At 46.1% G+C, this 24,609-nt stretch overlaps 1 protein-coding gene across 3 annotated transcripts in view; it reads right to left on the bottom strand.

Moving 5' to 3' along the window:
* tspan9a (tetraspanin 9a) overlaps positions 1-24,609 on the bottom strand; it is a 159,470-nt gene that overhangs the window by 123,838 nt on the left and 11,023 nt on the right. The window contains exon 2 of one of the 3 annotated variants that reach the window (XM_062390138.1): positions 19,597-19,694. The exons of 1 other annotated variant lie outside the window; for it this stretch is intronic. The gene's annotated coding sequence lies outside the window, so the exon portion shown is untranslated. Of the gene's footprint in view, positions 1-19,596; positions 19,695-24,609 lie in introns of those variants that run through there. One more of the 3 variants, XM_062390139.1, reaches the window with a different exon arrangement.

Genomic DNA, 24,609 nt, shown 5'->3' with positions numbered 1-24,609 from the left:
ATAATATATATTATATATCGTAGTCGGAGAAAAGCAGCCTCTCTTGTTTCGGCCTTAGTGTCATATCGAGAATGGAAACCACACAGACACACACACACACACACACACACACACACACACAGAATATGTCGTCGTTGTTTGAAGGAGTTCAGGGGTCAGGTGTGTGCCAAGGTTCATGCTGCTCTGGTGAGGAAGAGTTTTGACAGGTCTGCTTCATCTCATCAGCCCGACTGTCAACTCACACATTTATCTGTCGAGGCCTTGTCGCTGAACACAAACACACACACACGCGCACACGCACATGCACTCACACACAGTTTAAGTGTTTATGTGCTCATATCTGAGAATGGGAGATGGATGCAGCCATTACAACGAGATTCACATGAAACTGAGCCAAACGCAAACAAGGCAGGAAGCGGAACTAAAAAAATAACAGATTGTTTGATGATTAACTGGTTTAACTAATTGTTCAGAAAGATTTCACAGCTTTATCAACAACACAACGTCAACAATAACCTTTGTGTGTCGGAGATTCTCTCGCCTTTTGGAAAATGCTCCTCAGGTTTGGGTTGCAGCTGAATAAGCAGCACCTGGGAGACAGATGGCCGTCTCACTGGGAAACATGTGGCACGGGGGGGGGGGGGGGGGGAACGAGAGTTAGAATTAGAGGGAGATACGGCATGAAGGCCCTCGGGCGAGCTTGCTGTGATTATCGACGATTAGCCCCTCATTTGGCAAAGCCGGGGAAAACAAATCTTGGAACATTAAGAGCGACCCGTGCACCCTGCAGCGAGGCTCTGCTTTGTCATCAGACCGGAGAGAGCTGTTTAAGAGCTGAATGCTGAATGCTTCCCATTCACACGTTGCTTCGACACCCAGGGTGTGCGTTTACCGTACAATCCAATTCTACTGCCCTGCAACAATACAGCTGGCTGAGTCCTACAATGGAATACAAAGATGTCAGAGAAGATGTTGATTTTTTAGTAACGAGAGCGACAAAATATTAAAAGTTCAGCACTTACATAACTCGTGGTCATGTGTGTTGAGAATGAGTTTTTGTTTGCAGGTAGTTTTTCCATTTTCTTGTCCAAGTGGAGTTTGTGTGTGGGAGTGAAAGAAACAGATGGGCCTCGGAGGAGGGCGGGGGAACGCAAAATAAATGCAAAATTAATCACAATAAAACACAATAAAGGGAAAGAGTTGTGACACGAGAAAGAGATGTCATCCTATCAGTGGCAATTTCAGATTGCATTAGGTGATGACAAAATTCATAAATCCAATTCTCTGCAGTCATTTGTATGGAAGTCGCGCCCTCTGTACATGCCGGATTAAGTATATATGCCATATGCTCATTGCCCATGCATCATGATTCATCAATTATGCAGTGTTTTGTACAAGCCAGTGTTTTCGAATGAATTCAACCACGACACAAATGTAATATAATTGCAGACCTGTACTCCCACAGGGAAGGTTTGCGAGCTCTCACACTGCCAGTGACAAACCGGAGCCATTCATCTGCGTTAGCTTGTCACGAGCTGCAGATGTTGTTCCAAACCCGTGTTCTCCGTCATCCCACTGCCAGGTTCTCACGTTCAAACGCCAGTTCGTCCCACGCAATATTAGCTGGCGCGGAAAATAGTTTCTTTTTATTTTTCACATAATTAATGCCAACTGTGAACCACCAACATCCAATCCTTTAATAGACCCAGTACACCTCTATTCCCCCGAGCCTCTCGTCCCATCCAGAAAGTGTAGAGCTGCTTTTATTCCCTGTTTCCTCGCAGCTACTTTATCTGTGCAAAAGAACACAAAGCAAAAAGTTACTCTAGTTTTATTGCCGTGATGAATGAGCAGCTGAAACCTGCAGCCGGGGCAAACCACACAAAACAGGTTGTTTCCAATAACGCACATATTTAACAAAGGAAGGTGAAATGAAGGGATGAGATTCCACCGTGGACGACTGGTCAGAAACAAATGGAGCTCTGGTTGGTTTGCAGCCCTGCGAATCCCACAGGAGAATCCACTGTCTGGTTTTCTTGTGCAGAAACAAACATGGACAGCAACAAGCAGAGCGCACTGTTTAAAGGTTAGAGTACAATTTGCACTGAAATGGCCAATACAGAAAGAAGAAAAGCTGGTTTAAGACAATATCCTGGATGGAGAGGTGGATTTAGATCGTGCAGAGGGAATAGAGGACTGAGTGGAATCTGCTAAACAGTTCAACGTCTGGTGAAGCTGTTGATTTACCAGTATAACAGGAGCGAGTGGGAATGACGTAACCAGTAACTGTCACAAATATACATTAAAAAGTGAATGACTGGCAGCAGCTGTACCCGAAACTTCAAGATTAAAAATCACATAATGTGATTGTATCTTTATACACCTGCTGACCCAGACTGGACTCGACCAATCCCAGTGAATCAGTCACAACCAAATTCATTGTGTAACTGGCTCGACGGTCCTCGTGTTCATCGCTGTCCTGACGAAGAGTTTTTCCACTTTATATATAGTAAGAAAGAAAGAAGAAGAAGATTCCTGAACATTCCTGAAGCCAGGTGCTGCAGATCCTTACACCCAGCATGCAATAGGAGATTCCAGGCTGCAGGACCTCTGGATGCAGGATGGATCCTTAAAATGTACGCAACCTTTCCCCGAAGGCCCTGCCTCACAAACAACTAAATCTCTCAGTTTTCTACTCTGCAGGCCGAGGTCACCCCACCATCCCCTCATCAACCGTGACTCCAATGCACAAGAGGAGGTTAGAGTCTCCTGGGTGTCATGAGAGCAGATTATCACCTCCGCCAGTAGATAAACAGCAGTCGTCATGTGCAACCACAGGCAGAGGTTTGGATTGGCCACAGATTGGGTGTCCCTGGTGAGTTCCAGCATTCCTTTGTGCCTCAGGTTGTCGCGGTGGCTCTGGTTTTCCTGTTCTCGCCACAGAAGCCACGAGTTGGCCCCGGCGAGCTCCAGCTCCTCCGTCATCGTCCTGGAGGAATTTCCTTCCTGATCCCGCGTGCAATCAGAGGCATCTGCGGAGCCCACTTTGCCAGAATTCTTCCGACCCCCCCAGACACACACACACACACACACACACACACACATACGCTGCAGCATCTGTCAGGACACACTCATGCCAGTGAGAGGTGCAGCTGTGCAGCCATCGAGCCAGACACTCACATTTTTGGAAGCTCACTCACCAGAGATCACTGGGTACATGGGACTGGGAAATGCGCACAACTGCTACACTGCTACTGTGGTGAGAACACATGACCTCACGGAATCCGCTGCTCACCACGGACAGAGGCATGTCATCACCAGTTGGCCGGATTCACAGTCGTCTGTTCTGCTCCGGACTTCAAACACTTCCCTGAAATCCCAGAAATCTGAGACATTTCAGTTATGATGATTTAATTTGCCTCGGACAGGACATTTTTATTTATTCTTTTGAAGAAGCTTGTTCTGTAACTGAGGTGTTTTGATATCAAATGCATAAAACTGTTTGATGTGAAACTGAGAAAACAACAAGAGAGGAGCAGATGAATAGATCCTGGATGAACGACAGGGAGCATGCCGGTCAGACACGAGGCACGAGGCGTGGTATTAACGGCTCACATCCTCCGTGCTAATTTCCAGGCACTCCCGTCTGCTCTGAGTAATGCCATACCGGAATTATGGCTGATAAAAAACGCTATTATTTCATTTCCCTCCCCGAGTTTTGAATTAAGGTAATAGACCGGCAGACTTGGAGGATTACAGCAGGGGCACAATGAGCAGGGAGGATGGCGGCATGATAAGTTCAGACAGGGAACAGCGAGCAGCGTGAAATATGTGCTTGGAAAACATAATTACGGAAAATGACCGTCATACGCTGAGGGCAAAACCTCACTACTACGCCGTCAAGCACAGACACAGCTGGCTGATATAATCCAGCGGTTTCTCCACGTAATGCTCGTCGCGCAGCTTTGCAGCAGCCGAGCAGCGTAGGGACAACGTGTTGAGAGACGAGGACAAAACGCATCGATCGCTGTTTTCTCTTTAGAGTGTAGCTCCTTCAGGTGAGCTGCCTTTCATTTTCCACAACTGTGCCGCTCTCCCTATGACGCCAGGCGATGACAGGCAGAGGCGATGCGCAGCGTGTTTATTTTCCAGCTCATCCCCACATGGTACATCGCAGCCGAGGCCTCCCGTCTCCCTCCAGGCCGCTCTGCAGCAGGACATGAAACCTCAGCCGCCCGCCCAAGGTGTCGGGCGGCCGCTCGGCTCTGTGTCAGCAGACGCAGGAGAATGCGAGAGGGAAGATGAAGTGCATGCAGACAAGAATGCTCGATTTAGAAGAGAGGGGATTTAAGAGAGGGAGCAAAGTGTGAAATCCGAGGTTGAAACATCCACGAAGCCAAGGGAACTGAGGAATACAAAGAAAGGTGCGATTTAAGAAAGAGAAGAAATTGAGGGCAAGTGGCACAGAAGGAAAAGGGGAGAAGTGTATCTAAGAGTAGGTGTGACCTTCGACATGTAATGTCTACACTGAGCAAAGCCGGCTCCACAGGGTTTTAACTGGTCTGGCGGGGGGGAGGCACGGTAAATCTGAACCTGCAAAACAAACATGGACGCAATCATATCTGCTGAGCCCTTCACTGAAACCCCAATAGGTCTGCACTGGGCTCTTAGGAATGTCAGAGAAGTTTTGGGGAGTTTTGATTTCACCTATGAAAAACGCAGCAGGTGATTTTCTGAGTACGACGAGTCCACAGCATCACGAGGGTGTGCAGGCGTCAGGGTAGAGCAGGTAAATGTCTGCAGCAGCCAACTCCCTTACAGCCGCTCTGGATGATTTCACAGAAACGTCAGGGGTCCTCCTGTACAAATGAATGGCTGGACTGCATTTGAATTCACACAACACCAGCAGGCCACAGTGAGGATGTCAGCAAATACACAAAATTCAATTATATAATCGAGTTGTATAAAAAAAGAATTATTTGATTGAAAGGGAAAAGCAGCCGAACCCGCGGCTCTGTGACCTCGTGAGCGCTCGCCTGGGCCTGAGCTGACGCATGCATGAGAGACAGGAGTCACACAATGTCACTTTAATTGATTGAAAATGAAATGTGGGTCGAGCTGAATTTCTGTGAATAATTCATCGGCGACCACGTGGCAGCGATGGCAGAGAGTTTACGACCCAACTCTTCCACAGTGAGATGGAAATGCATTCTGGGTAATCTAGAAAGTCCCGTTTCTCCCTGAAATCTGCTCAGTGGACAGTGAATCTGTTGAAACTCACCATGTGGTTGTATTTGTGTCGCTCCCACATGAACAGGGCCTTGATGTGCGGGACCTTCACACAAACAGCCGTGTTCTGACCCAGGTCTTACATCACAATGCGTATTTGAAGAGGTTATGTTGAAATAAATAGAAACTGTCATGGTTTGCTCTCAAATGCACATAAAAAAGTAGACAATTTATGTTGATGTGTGACAGTGGTACACAACGCAACAAACCACGGACTTCTGGCTTCTGTCTGTGATGGGAATGGACACATGTTTCTACCAGGGGAAGGTTTGTATACTCTCGACACATAAGTAAACATATAAGCGTGTGCATTCATAGTTGTTTACATCTTGGACAATGTGAAACCGTGCATCCGTGACGTCTTGATTGATTTATTAAATTGCACACTAATACAAAACAATGGGAATACAATAACAAAGATGTTTGTTAAACGTGCCCTCAAGGCTTTTGGTAGGGATCTGAACTCAGTGAGCCTAAATCACAAATACAGATATCATGCAATCCAAAAAATCCAAAAGGTTCAAAAGGCTAACACAACACAAACAACAGAAATAACAATTTAAATTAATTAATGCGGAAAAATACAGAAAGGCAGATTCCTCTAGGAAAGGAGTCACTCACCTTCTTATGAGTTTCTATGAATCGTATGTCAGCGTAAAATCACTTTTGTACAACTGTTTCCTGCATTGTTATTTATAGCTCTTAGTGTGTGTGTGTGTGTGTGTGTGTGTGTGTGTGTGTGTGTGTGTGTGTGTGTGTGTGTGTGTGTGTGTGTGTGTGTGTGTCTGTGTTCTTCCGCTTGATAAATTGCGGACGCACACGGCACATCAGCTTCATTCCATTTGTCTAGTCTCGCTCAGGACTCTCACAAGATCCCTGCATGATTCAGGTTTGCATCAGATCAGGGAAGAGACGAGACATACAGCTTGAGGAAACTTGTTTTGGCAGGCGCATCAATTCTGGAGGGTGCACGACAAAACTGATGGTCTGACGCCTGGAAAGTGAAAAGAAACACGAGCCCGAGACACAGTGGAGGAGATGGAGGAGGAGGAGGAGGAGGAGGAGGAGAAGGCACTGCAGCAGCACAAGGCTTGTTAGATAACAGCATGGCGGAGGGTAGTGACTGAGAGCCACACCGCTGGATGGGGAGTGTGGAGCAGATCAACAGAGACATGCATCCAGTTCCGCCTGCTGCCCCGAGACCGAGGCAGCTCCACCTCTGCACATCATCGCTCCACCACTCCTCTCTTCCTCTCTTTCGTGTACCACACACTCCCGAAACGAGTAACAGGAGAAGAACAAACTCCACAAACCCTCCTCTTCCTCACGCCCTCCATCTCTTGTGGTTCTTATTTGTCAGCGCACTGACAAGACCCGGGGATGGAACAGAGATGTCTGGATCCGCTCCCTCTCTCACAGCTAAATCACGCAGATGGAACAGGACCTCTGCCGCTCGCTTTGATCAACCCCCCCCCCCCCCCCCGAGGATTGACAGAGTGAATGATGGGCCCCCCCGAGTCGGTCCTGCCGCCCATTCGTCTCCGTGCGAGATGAGGACAGGGGAGACGGAGAGAAAGCAGGCCAAACAGATTAGAGCGATGAAATGATAAATCCGTAGCGAGTCAGTAGGCACTTTTTTTAGTTTTATTTGGGGGGGGGGGGGGGAGACGTGGGAGTCAGGGAAGACGGAGGTGGCTCGCAGCAGAGGATTTTTTAATGACACGCTTCACGGCTCCAATTTTAATGTGCCCCACTGATTACAATATCGCCATGTTGGTGTTCTCCCTGTAACGAGAGACGGAGATGGAGAATCCCGGGATGGAGAGAGGGTGCTGCCACAGTGTGTGTGTGTGTGTGTGTGTGTTAGTGTGTGTCATTCCAGTCTGTCACTGAGCGGAGGGGGTAGTGATGAATTGGACGCCTCGCTGTCTCCCTGGCACCTGGCCACTGTTTGTCCTTTAGGTGTCCTGGTGACCAAAATGTCTCTGAGCTGCACACGGGCCCATGAGGGGGATCCACTCACACACTGTCCTCTGCAGGCCTGTATCATATATCTGTGACTGGGGGTTGACCATTCTTTCTCCAGATGTGCAAGTATGGGTATGGGTATGTGTGTATGTGTGTCTGTGTGTATGTGTGTGTGTGTCTGTGTGTGTGTGTCTGTGTGTGTGTGGGAGCGTTTCCATCTTAAAGCGTTCCATCTCAAGTGTCACCTTCATCGTCCCGGCTCCTGCAATTCCTCCCGGGTGATTGTAAAAGAAAGCCTCGTGAATAAATAACTGTTGGCGGTATTAAGAAGAACAAAATTTGATTTACGGAGAACAAGACGCGTTCTCGGAAAGTCTCGAGTTTGAGCATCGTCCTAGTAGAGGGTCCTCGGAGAAGTCAGCTGACAAACCAGAGCACAAATCAGAGGGCCATAAAAAGTCTCACAGTAGTGATGCCCCCCTGGACGGCAGGTGATTGAATGGAAAAAGGGAGCCCGGATCAGGCCTGTGCCGTGAAGGAGGGGCGGTCCCTACTTGCCCTAGGTGTCACTAACCCAGTTATGGCGTGGTGCGAGTGACAGAGATGAAAGGAGTGGCGGCCGGGCGATGACAGAAGGTGCCCGGTGAATAAAGGCAGAGTCAAAGTGTCAGGAGCGCCACCATCCCTCATCGCTCCCGGCCCAATTCCTCAACGCCGCCTCTCTCTCTCTCTCTCTCTCCACTGCAACGCCAGGTCTCTCTCTCCGCACCTGAGCGCTTGGCTGTAATGCATATTAACTCACTGTCTGGCGCCGACACACGGGAGAGATTATTCCAAACTGGGGGGGGGGGGGGGGGGGGGGTATTGTCAGGGTCTGTGTCTATATTTCTATTCTTTGCTGGAGCGACTGTAATAAAACCCAATTTCGCCCCAGAAGAAATAACTATTGATTCTGATTCTATAATCTGTCTTTGCAAATCGTATCGCTCGGTTAAATTTAAATTCTAATATGAGTAATTACTATAATTATATAAATGTCACATTGTTATGTATTACGTTTACAGACAGATTGTTGCTGTGGGTGAAGGCTGCGGATTCTTCTCTACAGGCAGAGAACGACAAACAGAAAAACATTCCAGGATCCAGAGATGGATCAATCCTGTGTTACAGCTCCTCACTGGGAGACGTATAAACACTATGTCAATATATATTGAACCTTTGTTATATTGCTATCGAGGAAAATTACATTGCAATAATAACTGATATTGTTTCATTGCCCAGCCTGATTCCATGAGATATTTAACATGAACATGTCACGTCAGCGTGATGGGTCATCGCTGACCACCCAGGCACTGACCAGTGGGACCACTGAGGTCACTGGTGACATCTAAAAAAAAACATCAATGACACCTGTGGCTCGAGGGCTGGAGAGGCCGGAGAGCAGCGTCTGCATGAGACCGTCTAGACGATGAGTTACTGGAGGAATTAGCCGGTGTTATGCCGTGATGGAAGGGACAAAAGCAGAGACATGGCAGCTGATGATGATGAGCTGTGTAATCAACAGGTTCTGCGGCTGCTGCCCACAAGTCAGACTCGTCTCTCAGATCTGCACGAGGGGCAACTGGGTTTGTTGGGGCTGCACAAGACCCAGAAACCAGAGTCTTATATTCAGATATCGCAGCGATGCTCCTGTCTTATCATCCGAACCCATTATGTACATAGGGAGGATTAGTGCTAATAGACCCAGCAGGCAGCCTGCAGCGTGTACCAGCTTCAAATCCAGGTTAGGGAGAGCGACTGCTGAAAAGAGTATTCCAGCTCATTGTTGAAAACAGACGCATAAAAGATTCATCACTGAATAGTAGAGAAAGAAGCGGAAGAGCAAAAAAACTACCATTTCATCTACTGGCAGAAAACTGATGTTGAAGTAAAATTGAATAATTGACTGGATTCTGCTCGAATGGAGACCTGACGTGCTGCCAGTGACTGTTTATGCTGTATCTGTGTAATTTGCTCTTAAGGACATTAGGGTGGGGGTGAAAACATTGGTTCTTACACTTCACAACAGAAGCGTCGCCGGGTTCAGAGTCAATGAAAGTGTTCCATGTTCTCTGTAAATCTAAATTACCCAGATCCTTCCCCGACTCGGGGTTTTAAATCCCCAGGCAGCTGTCACTAGATACTGCTGGTCTGTTGAAGTCTAACTCTAAAAGATACTAAAGTCTTTAAAGACTCATCTGTAATTTCTTATTTTCTCTCACTGCATCATTTAGTTTTGATCGATTGTGTCGAGGGAGACGGAGGTGACCACATTTGAGAACAGGAAATTACTTTTTAAAGTCTATCAGGGCGGCTGTGGCTGAGGGGTAGAGTGGTCGTCCTCGGACCTGAAGGTCGACGGTTTGATCCCCAGTCTGACCCATCTGCATGCCGAAGTGTCCTTGGGCGAGATGCTGAATCCTGAATGCCCCCCCCCCCCCCCATAGAGTAACAAAGTGCTGCAATTAGACGCACTGTATGAATGGGTGAATGTAGAACTGTACTGTAAAGCACTTTGAGTCATCAAGACTAGAAAAGTGCTTTATAAATACAGAACCATTTACCATGTATCAGCAGGAGAAATGAGGAAACACAGCAAACAGCAGGTGAGCGAACATGTTGCAGATTAGCGGTAATGCAACACATTTGTTTTCCTATCAACCCTTTGCCAAAAAAATAAGTGTTCCTTATAGTTCAGCCCACCCGACTACTGAAATCCAAATGTAATGAAGCAGAAAGAGCCGAGTGTTCGAATCATCTGCTCATCACAAAGCTGGATTATAGAACATAACACAAACAAAACGATCGTGGCCGTGCATCACAACCGGAACACCGACAGAATCCAGCTTCACTTTCTCTCCTTTTTTTATTTCAACCGTTATTTCTCAAAGCCAAACCACACTCGCTCGCCTGCCAGCAGTGAAACGAATGGTTCCGTGGATCTCAGCCGTTGTTCAGGGACCATCGGAGAGATTTCAAGTTTAGATCCAGGCCAAGGAGACAAATGCTCCGCCTGCCAAAGACGAATAGGAATCGTGGGAGGAGAAATAAATCATGCTGTTGACGCCGCGTTCGCTCACACAGGACGCATCGTCTTTTCATCTCCACTCGCAGCCATTCCAACGTTTCAACATCTGTATCCTCGGCCACGTGAACAGAAAGAACCACGGGGAACATTGAGTTAACACCGCATTACTTTTTATGTCCCGGTGCTACTCGCTCGGAACGGCTAAATCACCGGCGCCGTACTTTTAGAGACAAAGCGCACAGATGGGTGGTGTTTGCTCTTCAGGGCTGCAGCTCGCGTGTGAGATAATATAGCTATACCATAAACCAGTAATTATAAACAACAAGCATCACAGCCTGCCAATGGGGGAAAGATACCATGTGCATGATTGACCACCAGTGGAAAGTGTTTCGATCTATTAACAGCATGAACACAACGATAGAGATCTCAGAGGACGTGACAGCACCGTGCTCACATGTTCTAGGAATTGAGGAATCCTTTGTTTTACCAGTTATTTTCTGAAAATAATATGTTTGATTGTTAAGACGTCAGTTTTATGTGATCAGAACGATCACAGAGGGAAATAATGTTGCATCCTGTGATCTCCTGCGAAGCTGCATCGAGAAGATAAACCATAAACTGATGAGGCTCAAACCACACGGAGCTGATTAGGAGTTCTCTGATAGCGTTTACCGCATCATTAAGGTACAAGCTCTGACTCCTGCACAGAAGAAGGTTCAAACCTCCCTAATAGATTAGCAATTTGAATGAAGTCAATCATGGAGAAAAATAGGAAATTTTACACTTATGAGCAGGGGATTTTATTTTGAAATGCCACCGAATGGAGAGATGTGTGATATGTTTTAGAGCTTTTATTTTGAATTAGTGTTGTATTTGGAAATGTCACTCCAAATTAGAAAAATAAGTTACTGTGAAAGTAAAACATTAAAATCAATAGATTCATACTTTTGTAAATTAGAACCAAACCCAACGACATAACAACTTTAACTGTCAACCAACCGAATCGCTCCGTGAAGGGGAAATGAACACATGAACTTGGAGTCATGTCTTCTCCGGATATTAACGAGCAGAAAGGACTCAATCCTGAAGGAGACGTGTGTGAGACGTGTTTAAGGTTGAAACCACTGACATGGAGAGACGTCACATCCAGCTGCATGTTCAGCTGCAACTTTAATCGGACTTAACTTCCTGAATGACTTCAGACAGAGAAACATCTGTATATCTCTTATGTGAAACCTATCATGGAACATCAGCCCATGCACTGTTGCCTTGAAAAGAGTGTTTCTAGCTGCACAGGCCCCCCCCCCCCGTTTACCCACTGCCTTCACATTGCAATGCGATACTTCTCACCATTTGGCCATTAGGCCTGCTAAGGTATGGAAAGGAGGTGATTCATATTGTGATTACAGCGGTGACCCTCCATGAGTCTTTTCAAAAGGGTAAAGCGGACCAGGCCCCCCCCCCCCCCCCCCCCCCCAACCCCAGCCCACCCAGCCCTGCAGAGCTGCCTGCCTGCCTGCCTGTTTGCGGCTGTGTGTCTAAATTTAAATCCCTCCTCCCAAGCATCCCGGCACATCACGTCGGGATTCTATTACCCTCCTGCGTCCCAGCGAGTCATGTGAAAGCCGGCCACAAGCCTCCCCGGCTGGCAGTGCCCTTCCTGCCCCTGCATTCAAACGTTCAGTCCAGTTAATGCCGTCCGTCTCTGCCCAGCTGCCCAATCGCTGTCTCGCAATTTCTGCCTCTTCATCTCTCCTCTTCTTCCTCGCTCTGTTCTCACCCCTTGTATGGCTTGACCCGTAAACCACCCGCCACCCCCTTCTGAACTTCATTCCCTTCACTCTCATCCTGAGAGCAGGGGTCTATGGTGCGTGACTATGGGATGGAGGCTGATGGTGGGTAAGTAAAAAGGGGGTAGGGGGCGGGGGAATGGAGACCAGCCAAATGGGGATCAATAAGGAGACAGGTCTGAAGGGGGGGGGGGGGGCTCCTGTTATGGGCAGGGGGGTGGAGGGTGATAGCCGGGTCAGGAAATGCCACGGATACGGCATCAGGTGAAATCACACGTCTGACATCCCAGAAGGTCTCCTCCGCCGGTGGAGGCTGGAATATGCTGTCCAGCGATGGATCCGGAGGAGACAGGAGGATAAAGTCTCTCTTATCTGACCGAGTGGCGGGCTGACATCGCACGGCCGATCCAGCACGTAGATCATCAGCTCTCTCTTGGCCATGTACGACGGTGTTAGTCGCCGAGCCTGAAATAGACTGACATGCGTCAATGAGGGCAATGGAGTCATTAGCTATTCCCTCTGAACAGCCGACTCACTCACACACCGAGCAGCACACAGGGGTGAGCACAGATTTCTGGAGCCAGCTTATGCAAATGGTGTAAAAACAGGTTGAACCCATCCCCAGGTTGAAACGCAGGGGGAAGCGGGAGATAAGGAAAAACAGAGCGAGAGCCGAGGAAACAGAGGAGAGGGGTTTTGTTTGAGGCGGAAAACAAGCAGAGCTTTGCAGCAGGCAGCCGCTCTGCAGACATGACCACAGAGCACGCTGCAGACTGCCCCCCCTCCGAGGCATCCCAGCACGACATGACATCTTCACTGCCTCCCCTGCGCTCGCACGCCGGGGTCACACTGACCTCTGGTGGTGTCGACGGGAACACAGGCCTGGTGACAGCAGGGGGGGGGGGGGGGGGGGTCGTGAACGAGAGGATAATTTGCTCTTGAAGTAATTTTAGCAGAAAATTGATTTTTCAGTCGGCGACAGCTCTCAGGTGAGGAGGATAAACGGCCACAGCTTGTATCAACACCATGTGAACTGCAGACTCGGCACTTTCCAATTACCCACCACCCTCCCTCTGTCTTCCTCTCTCTCTCTCTCTCCAGCCCTCCCAGTATCCACTCCCCCCCCTCTTCATTTCTCCATCTCTCCCACCTAAGATACAGTGAGAAAACGTCTCTTTGAACACTATTGATTTTGTGGGTCACATCTTTACCACAGGAACCCCGACAGACCTCTATTCAGTGGGCTCTCTACTCGACCTCATCTAGATGTCGTTTGATGAAGTGAGACGTTCGGTGGCGAAAGCTTCACGAGATATTCTGAAAACAAAAAGCAATAAAAGAGCCCCGAGGGTCGGACGGCCTCTTAAATCTAATTTTTTCTTCAGAGGGTTTTCATCAGGCATGAGTTCCTTTATGAAATCCTGCAAACTGGTTCATTTTTCCAATTACACACGCCTGTATGATAGTGCAGTGAAAATGCTTATGTAATCAGAAGCACAGGGAAATAACGCAAATGAGGTGCATACCATTAAAAAGCACTGGTTTTACTGAGAAAGCTCCATACATGCTATCGCTCGGGGATCACTAGATGGCGCCCACTGCAAGGAAACAATGATCTGTGCTCCTGTTCCTGCAACTTCAATTTGACCCTCAGCACTGAAATTCCATTATCTTACTTTAGTCTCTTTTGTACAATAGCAACAGTATCTAGAGTACAACGTTTTGTCTTTCTCCTGCAGCCCTGTGATGTTCCCTCCGTCTGGGGCAGATCGACACGGCTGACACGACAGAATCTAAGGTTGCCATGGGGCTCTCGACTCAGCTCGCGGCGCTATTACTATCAAAGCTCCCAGAAAACGACGTGTGCATGATTACGTTAGCACCGGACGAGCTGATCTGGCAACGGTAGAGTAATTTGTCGGATGATTTCGGGGGCAGTGACATCCTCCTTCTCCGCGGGGCTGCGTGACTGTGAACCTCTCTGATTAGAGGAGGGGCTGCTGCTCCTCCAGGTTCCATATGTCAATTGAGTATATGGCTGCTATTCATAGGGTACCTGCAAGTCCCCCCCACCCTCCACTTTAGTCTGAGTGCAAGCTTTGATTACAAGGTTTCTGGTCTCTGATGGTCGGTTTCAGTTTGGCCTCAAGAGGAGCAGGAGTCATGTTGGCAACTTAACATTTCAACACATGCCTCCTGCACTGCCTTGGGTTGTGCAATGGGTCTGACTGGGAAGCTATAGCGGCTTGAACATGAATGTGTTTAATCTCACGTTGACACTCTCATGTACGAGACAGCAGAGCCATTAGGTCATGTTGAGCAGCCCTCACAGTATTGTGTGCAGGAGGCCCCGGGGACACAGGCGGCATGAATATTAATCTCCGGTCTCTGCAGACACAGAGATAAAGCAGGAGCGGATGGGGTGGGGGGTCTGGGGGGGGGGGATACTGGAAGGTATTGTTACGAGTTCTCTCCTGCAGCCACTGAAACGTCCCTCATCGGTGGCTCCGGGGTTTTTGATATGCTGCTCAGGTCCTCGCAGGGGACGGAGCCTACATGTTGAGCGACTGGCACACAAGCTGTGAGAGAAAGGGTTCGAGGGGAAGGAGTTTGGAGGAGGCGCCGCTTGGAGAGAGTGAATGAAGCCTTGTCGTTACACAATGCTGCAGAAATACTTCATCGCAAGTGTGAAAGTTCAAGTAGAGCTTTAGAGAATGTGATGCACAGTGTAAATATGGTTTTGTGGCACTTTAGTCTGATTTGAATGCATCCGATTAACCTTCCCCAAAGTTTCTACATGTTTTAACAAGTTGCATTCGAGTTCATAACAAACGGAAAATAAGACCTGTACGAAGGAATGTAACAGATATTACTTATACTTCCTTGTAAATGAAAATAAGGTGAAGCAGTAAAGTAAAGAATAAATCTCAATATGTCATGCTGTGTCACAAAGTACAGCCAGTATCCCCAGTCTTTCCCACAGACGTTCCCACACAACACACAGGTACATTACAAACTATGCACGACACCAAAACATTTCTCTTAAAAAGACGGAAGCTGTGAACATAATTTAGATTTATCCAAACAAAATTAAGACTTTTAAAGGACTAACCCTGTTCTCCTCAATGTTTTATTGAGACACAAAACGAACAAACAATAATTCCGATCGAAGTGAAATCTGTAGTCGTCACCTCAAGAGGAAGTTTTGCTGTTTCAGACGCATCATTTGAAAAGAAGAAGAATGTTAGCTGCAGCAGTCGTGGGAGATTAATACCAGGTTCTTAGAGCTCATTAGACAAACCTAAAGATAAGTGATTGTGATTGGGAGTAAATATTTAACCTTATCCATTCCAGGTCAACATGCTCTATATGTATGAGCACCTACAGGTCAAAGTGTTCAGTGGCTCAACACACATCCAATAATTACCTTTGACAAGAGATTTAAAAATCACAGTAACAACTCCGTCACTGACCCATGACCGACCCGAACATGTGCTGCTTGAAACGGCCTCAAAGTAAATTTCATCTAGAGCATCTGCAGCTTTGGGCTGAAGACATGAACCCATGTGTTTAACAACATAAGAACCATAACCTTTGGATAAGCCACATTTAGCCGCATCGCTGGTTGTTCGATTAAAAGCCAGGAACCTCTCTGACCCAGAAGAACAACTGTGTTGCTCTGCTAACACGGCCATCAAACCCAGAGGCAGAGGAGTCGTGCTGTGAAGCCCAGTGGAGCAAAGACTTGATGTCTTTATAGAAAGAGCAGGAGTACGCTGGCCTTTCCTCGGCTCCTTCGACCTCTGCCTCCTCCTGCCTCCTCCAGCCTCCCCTTCTCCCCTTCTCCCTCTCTCCTCCTGCTTCCACACTGAGCAGCTCAGCTCATCACGTTACACCTCAACCTGAGAGTCAGGGGACGTCTTTACTCACTAAAAGAACAAATTCAACTATTTAATAATCTGATCAACGGAAGATGCGAGTTGATCAAGTGCAATGAAGTGAAGATTCAGAGACTGGACGACTGAGGCAGAGGTAGTGAGAGTGATGAAGCTGAAACAGGATGTGAGGATGTTCTCCCCTGACACTGGGCACATTGTCAATCTGATGAATCAGGTACAGATCAGCATCATCAGCCTCTCGGTATCAGAGAAGCTTCTTCAGTTAACGTCTTTAAAAGAAACTTAAAACCATCTCTCTGTACTTCAGCCTCTAACTAGATCTTGCACTTATCCACCCTCCTGCACTTTGATAACATTTATTACTTTCTTTCTTTTCTGGTTTTATGCATTTTCAACAAAAACAAAAAATGTTTTCCTGATTTCTCAAAGAAAACATTCATGGATATTGAAAAGGCTTTATTCATGGGACTGATATTTGTGAATGTAGATCTTGATAAATGGCCAGTATTTAAATGTGGTTTCATAAGGGGAGAGTTGGGACTCTGTGATATTTAATCTGTGCTGTAAACAAATCCAAACCACAAAATAAAAGCTTAGCTGAAATCAGATGCCAAAGACTGAGCTACACAAAGAGACACTATCACACAAGTACAATCACATGTGCACACACTTAAACAAATGTGAATTACATCATGAATAAGATATTCACTATAGATTCCAGCAAGCGACTCGTAACAGGCCCATAGTTTCAGTTTTGTACCGAATTAGCACAAGAAGAGAAAAAAGGGAATTCTCTTACTTCACTACACGGCTTGAGAAAGTGAGACCAATTTAAAACCAGCAGTGTGATGGACTTCAGCTTGAATGTAAAAATCTGACCATTAACTCCTGCCCTCGTTGGACGCTTCTCTAAAGGGTGAGTAGAATTTAAAAAGCAAAGTGAACGAGCTTGACAAATAAGCGCTTCTCCCCGAGTTAAGTATCTTGCCTGCTTCACGGGGATTTACTGTGACAACCTTAGGCTATTAATTTCCCTTTTTCCCCCCCGACCAGACGGAAAAGGGCCAGTAAAGACAAACCAGTCTCCGTGGACCACCTCCGTCATTACCCCGAGCTAACGGAGGGCCCAGATGTTGCTGCCACTGAATAGAAAATAGAAAAGAGAAACATTGGACAGTCGCAGCTGTCTGTGCCGAGCGGATGAATGATGTCTCACTCAGAAAAGACTTAAAACACTTCTGCATCTGTGCCGCAGGTTGTTTTTTAAAGAAAAACTCATGTGGACAGATGTCAGGCAGACGGAAGGCAGAGCCCACAGCGCCTGCCAGAGGTCACTGCCACACCGCCCAGTCCACCAGCAGCACCAGTGACCACAGACAGGATTATAATGAGCATTTGACCTGAGCTCAGAGTAGAGGAACAGTTCTTTGAGAGGTAGAGGTCGTCTGAGTGCTCACAACTGACAGGGGGAGGTGGGGGGGGGCTGCTTCCTGAACCACCTGACCCAGCAGCCGCCTCTCACCCTCTGTGCTGGCTGCCTTTGGTTTTACATGGAAAGTCATGATCCGGAGTGCGTCCTTATCAGAGTTAACTTCCTCAGCCTCAGATCGCAGCAATCAATCCCACTCGGTAGCTTTTCATTGTGTGAATATGCATTACAACAAAAACACAGGGAAACCAGTGCAGCAAGGCCATGAAACCAATTCCTCACACCTCAGATGTTTGGATGTCAAGATTAAAGATTCTATCAATCAATAAATAGATAGATAGAAATTACAAATATTGAGTTGTCACTTGACCTGATGTATTTTGTGTAGTTGTTGTATCGTGTCTGAATATTGGGTCTGTTGTTTCCAAGCTAAATTAATGTTTGCCACAGTTTATTTAGCATTTTCCATTTTATTCACTATTTACAATTTCCCCTTTGACACAGATGATCAATGGTTTATTTGTTACTTGGCATTAAATCAAAGACAGAATCTCGCTGCTTGTAGAGTCGAGACACACACCAGGCGATACATCCACTCTTGATCCTTACCCTCTGTGACAATCACACTCATTGACTTATGTGCTTTCTAACCTCAGGCTGTCTCGGCTACAGGTTAAAGGTCAGATCTGTGTGAAGTTAACACATAAATGCAGACTACGTGAATGAAAACACCTCCTGTAGATTTCTGTTGTTGAATTGTGTCTTCTGACAGCACAACACAGCTTCGAGCTGGCGGAAGTAAGTAAACAATATAAAACATTTACTCAGTACACAAGCACTCTAACAGCACAACTTGTTTTTCATTGGCTTAAAGGTAATTTATAACAACACAAAGAATTTGTTCTGTGCTGTGCGACACAACACTCCACAGCCTCTCACACACACCACAAGCATGTGGAAATCATAGACTGTGTATAACAGATGGACGACATGATAGCTCCACAATGAAGCCAAAGAGTCTCTGATCACCCCCTGGTGGCTGGCTGCAGTATGACATAAACCCTGCCCCCTCAATGTCAGCAGATGAGACATTGACCAAACTAAAGAAATCAAAGTATTCATAATCATGTGTCATGTGCAAACAAAAATACTTTGTCATGACCAATCATAGTTTGTTTGAAAAATGAAAGACACAACTTCCCCAGCAATGACAGCTAGATGACTCTTTCAGGTTCATACATAAAGAATTAGACAACTGACTGCTGGCGCTCATTATTCATGCTGACACCAAAGGACCTCAGTGACCACACACTGCCGCCGCTCCATGTGTGTGTCTGCAGCCCAAAATAATTCATGCCTCTTACCAATTACTGGTGCAAGCACCCCCAGAGGTCAGGCGGGTTATGTCCCTGAGACTGATATTGAAGGCGTGTGTGTGCATGTGTGAGAGAGGGGCTATTTCCTGTAGCCACCCACCCCAAGGTTCGGAGGTATGCTGACAGGAAGCACACCCACACCAGAGTGAGCCCGTCAGCCCTGAACCATGTGTATTTCAGTCCCAGGAGTTGCTTCCTGGAATGTCTATTGTCTTTTCTCCTACAAAACCCCAGAGTCCACTGAGAAACACCTTCTACTGCTGACGACTAGTCACTCGCTCCTTAACACATCCTCATTTCCTGAATTTCCTTCAGTCTTCTTATTCTCAAAACTTTGCACAAGATGTGACCACTTTGGGGGGGGGGGGGGGGTCCGTCAACCAAATCAATAACCAAATATCTAGTTTGAGGCCACCATGAAGCAAAATGAGATCATGGGAGTTGTTTGCGAAACAACAATTAACTGTAGTTACCAGCAATCAAAAATCAATTATCATCTATTTCTAGACACCAAGCATCTAACTGTCTGACTGGTAAATCCATGGATAAAGCAGATATGAATAGAATATATAGTTATATAGCAGAATCCAACTGAATCAAACTGAATTTCTCTGAGTTCGAACATTGTTTGAAATATTTTGGTTAATGTTTCGCCAGTTTTAGAGATTTTAATGAAGAATTGTTTCATATCTAACGTTTAAAACTGAGCGACCCAAAGGAAACGACTTCCCAACGTCACCTGAGAGAATCCCTTTAATGGAAACAAACAGTAACTCACGGTTTGAAAGGGTTGAAAAAAGACGAGTTGTAACTTCTCACCGGCTCAGATGTGGTCTGTGACAGAGGCAGTGGCCCCCCCGGCTCGTCTGTGACAGTCTGTCAAAAACAGGAAGAAAAACAGGGGACTTAGAACCAGTCCTCAAATTAAATCATCTGCTCAAAGAGAAAGAGAGCTTTGTGAGCAGCAACACACAACACAACACATGTTTGTTTACTCCTGTTAACAAAATTACAAGATAACGACTGGACGGATTATATATGAAACTTGGTGGAAGGCTGCAAAATGGCTCCAGGATAAAAAAAACTATACATTTCTGGTGAGAAAGGGGATTTTTTTTGACATTTTACTGATTTCCAAGGGGATAATTCATGTTTCTTGATTAAAAAGCAATGTTAAGGGAACTGAAATCTATACATACATCTTATGGGGACTGTTGGGCCTTGGCAGAGGTATGTGCTCTACTTACTGCCATTAAAAACACATCTTTCAAACATGATGCCACAGCGAGACATGAAAAAGACACGTGACTGTCCACAGGCTCCCTGCTCGCGAGGCAGGGTCAGGACTGCTCACCACAGATCTGGCACGAGGACAAATCTGCGCTGTCGGAGATTTGACGGGGAAATTATAGCCCTCAGCGCAGCACCTCCCAGGCCTCCCAGTGATGCTATTTCTGACCAATACGGTACATGAGTAAATGTCACAAGATCAAATAGTCCAACTGCCTGATAATCATAGTCATAGGCGGCTATTATTAAGCACGTGAAGAAGTTTAGGTCTCGTGTGTTTCATACGTTAGAGGATCTATAACGAGCAGAGCAGGATGTTGGTGCTCAACGTGAGTCAGTGTCTGCAGCGGCAGGTTGACGGCAACAGACGAGGCCACAATCTGTCCTCCATGAGCTCACACATAACCACAGACCAGGGGCCACTGTCTGTTCCAGACACCAGGCGACAAGACGCCCACTTCCTTGTGGAGGAGACCACGCGAGGTAGACTCACACAAAACCAGAGCCGGCGGCCTCTGACGCTGCCGAGCGTGTCTGCAACCCTCCACTCGGTGAGTTTCTGTCAGGAGGGCAGAGCTACACTGTCGGGGGGGCAGGTGCTCCACTTCACATGCCTCCGTCTGGTTCTGCTGCTCGGAAGGACGACTGGAAATAATTAGAGGGAGAAGAAGGGAAGCATAGGATGAAAGTGGGAGAGCCAAATATAAGGCTACAGGCAGAGGAAATAAATTACACAAGGAGCAACCGTGCGTTTATTTCTACTCTCAGCTGAAGCCGCACGCAACATCAACTTGTCATTTTCTGTCGTGTGAGAAGAAACTTTTAATATTCTGTGAGTGTTGAAAAACGATTTTTCGGTTTCTCAGAAAACAAAGAGCACAATCACTGCTTTTGTTTATGGAGCAAATATTTCGCAAAAACCACAGAAGGGCAAACGTCTAAATGTAGATTCTGAGAGAGCTGAGGGCGGAATCGATTTGAAAAATATAAAACTGAATTCCTCCTCCTCAGAGTCACTCGACTGTAATGTTAAAACTTTGTGCTTTTCTTTGTCTCACTTGAAAGTAAACTTCATCTTTGCATAACATCTTTTCTTATTGCACTATATTCTACTATTTTACAGATATTTAGATTTGACTACTAATCAGACTTAAAAACAATCTCAGTAAAATCACAACATTGGTTATTTGTAAACATATCTGCACATTGATCAGTACAAAAAAAAACAAAAAAAGCAACTGGCAGACAGTCGTGGATTTGAATGCTGCACCCAGTCCCACACAGACACAGATGCCAATTCCCATAATATACCAGTTTATCCAATCAAGACTCATGAATATTCCCTGGTAAACTGAAAATGTAAAAAAAACCTTCCTCAAAAACAGATCCTCGATCAGCCCCTACATCTAATGGGTTCTCTGTTGGCACACGTCTCATCTTTCCACCAACTTTCATTGAAATCCGTGGCTTTTCGAAACAAACCTCCTGAGGGCAAAAACACAAACAAACAGGAAACACAACCTCCTCGGTGGAGGTAGAAGTATCCCATCACATCCCCACTGTTCAGCTGAAAACATGTAAATCTGGTTTTAGTTTCCCCCCCGAGTAACATGTGGTCTCGCGGTCGTGTCTTAGAAAAAGAAATCACAGCCACAAGTTTATTCTCCTCCCGTGATCCACCGAACTATCTGCCTCTCTGCCTGCCTGCATGAATCCCCCCCGTGCCCGTGGGCCTGCACGGACATCTGAGGTTACTGAGAGGGAATCGTTACCCTGAGAAAGTGCTGCAGTGTGGCCGACCTGAGCCGAACGGCCCTGCAGCCTCACGAGCAGCGCAAACAGGAAGAGACACAACTCCATTCGGACTCTTTCCAGTCAGGCCTCCGGATCACACTGACTAATGTGATCCCATGATGGAGCGATGTCATTTCAAGCGTACTGGCTGTAAAATGTGATACGTGTGATCGAAGAGCCTTTTCCCTTTTGGACACCATGATGAAAGACAGAGCGCTGTAAACTGAAAATGTGGATTTACATTGGAGCAGCAGTCAGAGCTTTGGTCAAGCAGCCAGGCGTTCCATCTTGATGACACACCGTCAACACCGGGGCCCCGGACACACACGCCGCTTTGGATGAGCACCAACACAAACGCAGCGGTGATCAATCACCACGGCCACGCGGCAGCTTCGAGCGGCGTCCAACTTATTTTAGTTTTTCCAGACATAATTTATGGTGATGTCGAGAGTGCAACCAGCGAAATAGGATTACTAACTTTAGGGAATAAATGCTCTTTTGGATCACACGGTCCAGCAGCTTTACCTCGACACTGAGTTTGACTCAAAACAACCACGTGAGGAAGAGGAGGAGACAAACACACAACGGGGTCACGGCACGTCAGAAGAACAGGAAACACTTGAAAACTCATGACCTCTGTGAGGAGGAACAGGACGGTGACCCTCAGGCTCAGGATGACATGCAAGTCGTGGAGTGATATTTCCTGCTATGATGAAGCACCGGACGTGTGTGGGGGGGGGGGGGGGGGGGGGGGGGGGGCATGTGCATCACAGCACATCCTTCTTTTCCTCTAGGCGTCCATGTTATCAGATTCAGAGTGCCCGGGTGAGCCACGCGTCTCAGGCAGGCATCAGTCATGTGGGCAGCACGGCTCTGTGAGAGAGCGTGCTGAGTAAATAAACCACAGTTCACCACAGCTACAATGTTTATCTGTAGATTGTGTGTGTATAAATATATATATATATATATATATCAAGGACAGAGTACACAGTTATACTCTTATCCGACTGAATACAGGACTCATATCAGAAACCTCACGTAGCAGCTCTGCAGACAGTGGAGACGTGTTGTCCATCTTTATATATGAGCCTATAATCTGAGATGAGCGCACACACACACACAAACAAACAAACACAAACACACAGGGATATTTTGGCTTTGATAGCATGACTTCAGTAGCTCAGTGGAGCGAATACTATACATCAGGGCTGAGTCCTTACTGAGTTGAATCAGGCTCAGGCCCTTTGCTGTTTGTAATTTCTCTCTCTCTCTTTCCCTTTCCTCTCTCTCTCTGATCACTTTCTCATAATAACGGCTGAAAAATACAATAAAATGTGTTTTGGTCTTTTTTTGATTCAATCCTCACACGACCTCAACTCAACATGAATGTCCTGAGTCTATATTCTACATATTTCCACATATGCAACAGCTGCTGACGGGGAAGTGGTTCAGATTTGTGGCCGCGGCTGTAAAGTGGTTTCTACATTAATGATTCCACCACAGACCTTATATCCATTTTTATGCCAAACAGATAAATAAAAATAAGCAAGACAATAAAGAAAAATAAATTAATTCTACATGTGTGTTTCTGTAACTTTGGTTTTAGTTTCGCAATTTTTAAAAGATACCCTTCATAGCGGATTAGGGTTTTAACTCAGATCAAAAAGATTTAACAGTACATTTTTCTTTCTAATACATTTATTTGGGTTCATATATATTTATATATAGTATGTTAAAAAGGCATTTACTGAGAATTATTCGGAATTATTGACGGACGATGTGTTTTCATGTAGTAGAAACTGGATTTTCCCACGATTCCCTCGGCCCTTTTAAAACACTCAATATCAGACGTATCATAAAATATAATCTGCGATTTCAGGTCACAATTAATCATATTACAAAATTGTTTAATTATTGTCTCCAGAGATTCAGATACGATTACACCAGGATTGTTTGAGGCTATTATCCGTAAACAACATTAAATTAAGAAATGCGAGGCAGGAATGATCCTCAATGAGATGAACATGTTGGGACCAAAACTTTATTTTGGAAAAACAGTTAAATAAAAAACAGTTAATAAACAGCAGCTGCCAGTTGTTGTGATTCATAAAGATTACACACAAAGAAAGATTGCACGGAGCCAAACGATAACAAATGGTTTAAATAAGTAAAAAGAGAAGACGCACATTTAAAAAGAGGAAAAGTGTGAACGTGAAAAATAAAGACGATTTAACGGAGTGAATCTCATTGGCTGGAGCTGATGGAACAGCAGCCAAATGGCACTAGATGCAGATTAGAACAGTTCACAGTCATCAGAACTCGTATTTATTTAACAGGACGTTAATCGTTTTCAAGTGTTTCACAATCCCTCTTTCTTCCTTTGTCAATAGAAGTTATCACAGCTTGTGAAATAAACAACACAACTGAAATACTTCTACCGTTGAACAACACAAGAGTCTTTCGCCGGGAGTGAATATTTGTTTGTAGCTTATTTCTCAGGAGGCATCGGTGTGTCTGTGTGTGTATGCGTTTGTGTGCATGTGCATGTGCATGTGCATGTGCATGTGCATGTGCATGTGTATGTGTATGTGAACACTGAGCTTAAAACAGACGCAGAGATGCAGCACAAGCTCCTGTAATTCTTATCTATTTCTCAGGCTCGTGATCATAATGAAAATCGAATAGCTCTAATTTATAATTATAGGAG

The sequence above is a fragment of the Platichthys flesus genome, chromosome 6, assembly GCF_949316205.1.
Source record: "Platichthys flesus chromosome 6, fPlaFle2.1, whole genome shotgun sequence".
Lineage (NCBI taxonomy): Eukaryota > Metazoa > Chordata > Actinopteri > Pleuronectiformes > Pleuronectidae > Platichthys > Platichthys flesus.
This window is presented reverse-complemented; position numbering and strand designations above follow the sequence as displayed.